The following is a 7,384-nucleotide window of genomic DNA, read 5'->3' as shown; positions in this document are numbered from 1 at the left end:
ATGGCCTTGAGGATAAGTATCACAAGGGAAGTTTCTGGATGCCTCACCTGCTTAAACCCAGATGTATTAATAGCATAAAACCTAAGACACAGCAACTGCAGGTTTCAATGTGAAAACATCATAGTCTCTTGGAAGGGGTTTCTCTGAAAGCAGCTCCCTGCCCACAGGATGCTCAAGGCTGGTGGACCTTTCAACTGCTAAGTAGCAAGAAACAGGAATATGGCTCAATATGCCCTAAAAGGGTAAAATATTTAGTTGAAGTGATTCTAAAACAGGCTGCTGCCTACATCTACGTGAAGCCAATATCAGAGTTTGAGAAAGATGTCAGAGCGGTGAGTAGATCCAGGGTGGACTGAGATAGAGAAGCTCCAGGGCACACAGTGTAGGAAAACCAGAACCAGTACTTCCCCCTGCATGATCAGATCTTTCTATGCAGGCTTGCACCTAGAAGAACACTTTTTTTGTACCTGGTGTTGGGGAAGTGGCTCTTGGACTTAAACACCCAGACAGCCTCCCTCAAATACATGGGTTGCAGTGGGGGAGTTTCTCCCCACGTCTCCAACACATCCAAGGCCGCTTCCACCACCTCCCGGACCAAGACCATGGCCATGTTTTTGGTGATGGACTGTATCAGACTTCTAATGGGTGCCTCCAGGAAAGCTGACCAGCAACACAGATCATAGCTGACCAGCTATCCCTCAGACAAGGATGACAGCAGGATTGTCATCTTCCAAATTTCCTCTGCATCCACAGTCAGCCTCCTCTCTTTCTTTTGTTTAGTAAGTATTTTCAGTCTTTTGTCTGCAGGAGGATGAGTATTTCCTATCAACTGCTATTAAGTTTGAGATGTCCTGACTCCTGAGCTCTCCTTTCTGATCCTCAGGTTCTTCCAATTTTCCATCTGGGTCTTCAAGGATTCCATTGGTGGTGGTGGCCTCTAGGCCCCAGGCCGTGGTGGGCGTCTCGCCAGCCACACCTGTCTGCCTACCTGTTTGTGCTGGTGAGGTGCAGGTCTGGTGCATGGCAGTGCTGCAGAGGCGGGAGCTCGGGCTGAGGTAGTTTGGTAACAGATCTACCATGAGAATGTTTGAAAGATTTTAGCTGTCAAACTGGCTGCTGAGTTTGTGCACACCATAATTTAGCAACAACTGGACACAGCTCCCTCTCCCTGCTCCCACACACAAACATACACACAGTTTTTCTGCCTTCCACAATATGAAGAAACTTGTGGAGAGAGAGTATATTCATTTTAGATCGATGTAGAAGACATTCCCACACATGGAGCATCTTCAAACCCAACCCCAGACTTACCAGCTCACAGGTCCACAGCTCAGAGGTCCGCTGCTTGAAGTGACCCACTGCTTCCTCCACTCCCGCTCATACCAGGGACATTTAAGGGTTTCAGCTGCCTGGAGGTTGCCTCGGCTAGGGAGGGATCTGGATGCAAGCTGATTCTGGTTAGTGGCCAAATTGGATGCCTAAGGGTTGTGAAAACAAGGCCCACCTGTCTTTTCTGGTTTTGGTCTGGGGATGATCTCAGCTGCACTCAGGTCTGAGAAGTTGTGTTCCCCTGGTCTATGCTGCCAACAGCGAGGAATCTCTCTCTCAGGCCATCTCTTCCTGGCTGGGGAATGTCTATGACCTCAAGGAAGTTCAGTCCCTTATTCAAAGCTCAGATGATTGGATCAGACCCATCCAGTTAACTTCCATTGGATTTACTGGTTTGCATGATTGCTAACCTAATCAAGGACTTGAAATCCCATCAAATTCCATGAGTTTCACCCATACACAAGGAGGGGCAGATACAGGGTGTGTCTCTCCGGGAGGGAAAATGTGCAGGACATTTCAGAATTCTGTCTGCCTCAGAGATTCTGCAAGTTTACATTTCACGATAATAAGGGAAAATTTCACAGTAAAAATGAGACATTTTATAAAGTTGCATATTAGAAAACTTAAATATTTGCCAAAAACCACAAATGATAAGTCCTTTATCAGGTACTTTGAGTATGAACTGGGGTGGTGAGGGGAACATGAAAATATTTATTTCAGTTTTTACCATGTATGTATACATCTGTTGCAGAAAAGCTCAAAAAAGAGATCAATAAAATTATTTCAAGTATAAAAATATATATCACCTTTGGACAAAATTATGTTGGAGAAAAGGCATAAAAAGTAGGTCAGAAGATAAAGTAGACACAAAAATATCTGATTTTAAAGAGCTTTTTTTGTATTTACAAATATTTGGTAGTAGATATGAAATTACTATGTTGTTGGAATTACATTGAAGATATTTAAAAGAACGGTGTAACTATTTTATTTTTAAATCACAAAATTTATAATATGCTAAGCATCCTTTGCAAGAATTTAAACTTGTAATGAAAACCTTTAGATCTACATATGTGAAGGATATAAAAATTTTTTAATTCTTTTTTTTTGTTGTTGTTGTTGTTGTTGAGACAGAGTCTCACTTTGTTGCCCAGGCTAGAGTGAGTACCGTGGCGTCAGCCTAGCTCACAGCAACCTCAGACTCCTCGGCTTAAGCGATCCTCCTGCCTCAGCCTCCCGAGTAGCTGGGACTACAGGCATGTGCCACTATGCCCGGCTAATTTTTTCTATGTATATTTTTAGCTGTCCATATAATTTCTTTCTATTTTTAGTAGAGACGGGGTCTCGCTCTTGCTCAGGCTGGTCTCGAACTCCTGACCTCGAGCGATCCACCCGCCTCGGCCTCCCAGCGTGCTAGGATTACAGGCGTGAGCCACAGCGCCCGGCCTAAAATTTTTTAATTCTTAAAGATTGAGAACCATTGCCCTTCACAATTTATGCCATTAATTATTAAACTGAGAATTATTCAACTTCACAGTTTAATCAATTAGTATAAATATTAAATTTAGAATGAGTCAAATCCAAGCAACTTGCCTTCTGGGCATTTCTTCCCTAATTTTGATTTTGCTTATGCAAATCAAAGATCCTAAAAGAACCTAAGAATGTGGCAACACCTCTCTGCATATGACAGTGTAGGTCTGTACTTGAATCAAATGACTGAGGCTTTATTTTAATGGGTTTTCTTTTTTTATTGTATTGGCATCTAATCAACATTGCATGAAGTACTAAAGAACCTAGATTTCAATATTTCAAAGTGAAAATTGGTCAGTGTTTGATAAGGGCTTCTTTGACTTGCCTTCTGGTATTTTAGTGAATGCCACACACAATAGCAAGAGCTAGGACTCATGTGACAATTATATTTAACAAAATTTCATTTAATATTGAAATTACTGGATATTTTATTTGCTATAAAATCAAGGATAAGGTAAGCACTCGAATTGCTGGAATAGGGTTAACACTGAAAATAATAGCTTGATGGTCTTCAAAATCTAGAGCTTAAAATCGAATTTGTAATACTGAGAATATTCAATATCCTGAAGATTTATCAGGTTTTGATACTATGTAACCAGTTTTACTTAATAAACATGAGGGGGAATAGATTTTTTACAAGACCACCTGTGAAATTCATACATAGTCCAAAACCTTCACTTCCCCTTCTCTAGCAAGACATATTTACTATTCTCCATGCAAGAAAGGCAAGCTCACACAGGGCCTTCCTATCTCAGCATTTATTATCATTAGAGGCATGATTGGCAGGTGATAAGCAGAAAGAAACTGCAAGTCAAAGGATAAGAACCACCCATAAATTGAAAATTAACCCCAGAAATAAAACAAACACAGATACATAAGCTTTTGATAGAAATCAATTATAGTATACACTTCTCTCTCACTATACTCTAAGGAAAGACTGGATTTGTCTAAGTTTGTTATATTCCTAATTTTTCTCTAAAATCTATGTTTTATTTTTAATTCCAGGCTAGAGAAAGGCCTAAATTAATGATTTCTAAAATGAAGTGAGGATGAGGAGGATATACCCAAGGAAGTGCACAAGAAAAGGCATAAAGAAAAATATTGATATTTCTATTTATTTTTATTTAAAAAGACAGAATTAAAAAGTTAACTAATATTTAATATACAAAATGACTATAGGACATGAATAAAGCTTATAAATAACAAGATATATGTTGGCTTATTAAAAAATATTTTACTGATAAGATACATGATTTTAAAAAGTGGGAGGTGGCTCCTAGATTAACTCTTCAAAAATATAAACCTAAGAGATGTTAGTAACATGAGGTATCATTCTTTCCTGCATAGATTAGGTAGTCTTTCATATAAACTATCATCGAGAGGGGACAAACAGCTCATATTTTATAGTGCTCCAGAGAAAAATTCCAGGCACTTTGTACTATATAACACATTTAGCTGCTTTCTAAGCTTCAGTGTCGGGATAATTTTTGAATTGCTTCAAAAAGATAAAAGCTTCCAACCTTTTTTTTTTTTTACTAAAAAAATGGCATCATCCTTCATCCCATTACTAAAATTTTTGCTCTGAAATCTGTAATTTTTTAAACATTTCTTCCTTTTCTGTCCCATGAACAATTAAAATTAAAAAAAGAAAAAAGAAATGGAACTTAATTAAACTAAGATGTTTCTGCATGACAAAGGAAATAACCAACAGAGTAAACAGACAACCTAAAGAATGGGAGAAAATATTTGCAAACTATACATTCGACAAAGGGCTAATATCCAGAATCTACAAAGAACTCAAACAAATCAGCAAGAAAAAAGCAAATAACCCCATCAAAAAGTAGGCAAAAGATATCAGTAGATTCTTCTCAAAAGAAGATAGACAAATAGCCAATAAACATGAAAAATACCCAACATCACTAAACATCAGGTAAATGCAAATTAAAACCACAATGAGATACCACCCTACCCCTGTCAGAGTTGCCATTATTAAAAAATAAAAAATAATAGATATTAGCATAGTTGCACTGAAAAGGGAACATCTATACACTGTTGGTGGGAATGTAAACTTATACATCAGATATGTAAAGCAGTATGGAGATTCCTCAAAGAATCAAAAATAGACCTACCATTCAATCCAGCAATCCCATTACTGGTTGTCTACCCAAAAGAAAAGAAATCATTTTGTAAAAAAGACACCAGCACTCAAATGTTTATCAAAGCACAATTCACAATAGCAAAGATAAGGAATCAACCTAAAGTTTCCATCAACTGCCAAGTAGATAAAGAAAATGTGGTATATGTATACCATGGAGTATACTCAGCCATAAAAGGTAATCAACTAACGTCTTTTGCAGCCACTTGGATGGAACTGGAAACCATTTTCCTAAGTGAAGTATCTCAGGAATGGAAAAACAGATACCACGTGTTCTCCCTTATAAGTGGGAGCTAAACGAAGGATATATATGGTCATAAGGAGTAACAATGGACATGGGAAACTACGAATGGGGGAGGATGAGAGGGAGTGAGGGATAAAAATCTACCTATGAAGTACACTATTCTGGTGACGGGTAAACCGAAAGCCCTGACTTTGGCATGATACAATTTATCCACATAACAAAAAACACTTGTATCCCCTAAATATTTTGACATAAAAAAAGAAAAACTTATGTCAGCATTTTCATCATTATTTTAAAGAATGTTTTCAAAAGCTTTCATGACAAACAGAGGCTCCCTGGATGCAACTTATGGGGTGCTGGCAAGGAAAAGTGGTAAAACCATTACTCCCCAAAATAATGATGCATCCCTAATTTTCAAATTAAAAATAAGAAAGATGGAAACATAAGAATTAGATGGCTGTTCTTTAGATCCTTGACATCCTTTTTTTAGGCTTATCTTCTTTTTAGGACTACACACTCAAAAAAACTATTTTCAACAAATATTTATTGAACATTTTTCTACATGCTAGGTACCCAGAGGAAATGTTACAACTATGTATAAAATTCAAACTCTTCCCTTCCTAGTGATAAAAGGTCTGATATTTTAAAATATTCTTTTGATTGTTTTGGTTTCTTTTTTACTTTATCAATGGCAGGGGAATTTCTTAACTGTCATGGTCTTTCACAAAACCAGTCAATGTCTTGGTGGCCCTAAATCTACCAAGCATAGCTCCAGGCTTTTATTTCCTCCTTGATTTGTCCTGTTGTACTGCTTTAATCATGACACAGATATTTAATACAGACACATAGTTGAAAATATCTAAGATATTCAGAGACCATAAGCTTTCTATTGTATTGTCACAGAATTTCTTGGGTAGAAAATAGGTATCAGCCAAAGTTAGCTCTGTGATGACTCTAAAATGAATCTGCGGTTAAAAAAAAAAAAAAAAAAAAAAAAACAGCACTGTGCTTATGAGCTATTTTCAGGCTTCCTTGTTTAGCTGAACAATATAAAAGGGAGAAAACTCAAGCTGGAAGATACAGATGAGTTCCCTTCATGGTGAACATAGGAGTCCCATGGTCTGGGAAGACCATCCTGACTCCTTATTCCTCCAGATATGAATTGGTTCTGTTCTCCAGTGGCCACCACCATTCTTTAACTTTTGGATACAAAAAGATCAAAACAGAAGAAAATAAAGGATAGAAAAAGAAAATAAAGGAGAGAGAAATGAAAAGAAAAAAAAGGGAGGTCCACTCTAGAGTGAGCGACATGTCCTGAGAGGTGGAAGAACAAAATTCAAACACAACTCTGCGGACCCTCAGTCCCTGAATCCTCCCCTACCCAAGCAATCTGCCTCTCTGAGCCACCACAGAGACCTCGAACAATGCAGTGCAAGCTTTCCCCTGCCGTGTTCATCTTAAGACTCTCCCTGATCCTAGGATAATGAGAATCAGCTAAAGAAGCCTGGGTGTATGAGATTTGCATGCTTCACTCGTTTTTAGTATTGGGCATGAGATCTGAGGAGGTGACAATCATAGCATAACAAAAAGCATACATATTTATCTCTAATTGTCTTTGCATGAAGTGAAGCCCCAGTCTTAGAGTTGTCAGAGCCATTGAATGACGCTGTGAGAAAGTCATTACTTTCTCACAGCATGTGTGTCAACGTGGGGAGGAGGAGTGTTTACTTTCAGATGAAACACGTAGTGCATTTAAACACTTAACCAGTCCATGCAGTGAGCAGAGCAGTGTGCTGCCACTGCTGCTGTGATGGAAATGGCTACAGAGTGGCCCTACGACCTTCTGTGACTCGCAAGGACGCTTAGGGCATTCTGAAACAGCACTGCCTCTATAATTTGCAGGGCCCGGTGACAAATGAAAATGAGGGGCTTCTTGTTCTATTAATAAAGTTATTGAGAATATCAAAACAGCAGAGAATTAAATCAAGCACAGGGCCCTTCTGAGAATGGGACCCCACGCAACTGCGCTGATGAAATACCAGTGAAAACTGACGCCGCTTGGACATAAGATCCAGTTCTATTCAGGAAGAGAGGGCATGTTCAGTGCAAACCTCCAGAGGTTACTCTTC

This window comes from Eulemur rufifrons, chromosome 17 (assembly GCF_041146395.1).
Source record: "Eulemur rufifrons isolate Redbay chromosome 17, OSU_ERuf_1, whole genome shotgun sequence".
Lineage (NCBI taxonomy): Eukaryota > Metazoa > Chordata > Mammalia > Primates > Lemuridae > Eulemur > Eulemur rufifrons.
This window is presented reverse-complemented; position numbering follows the sequence as displayed.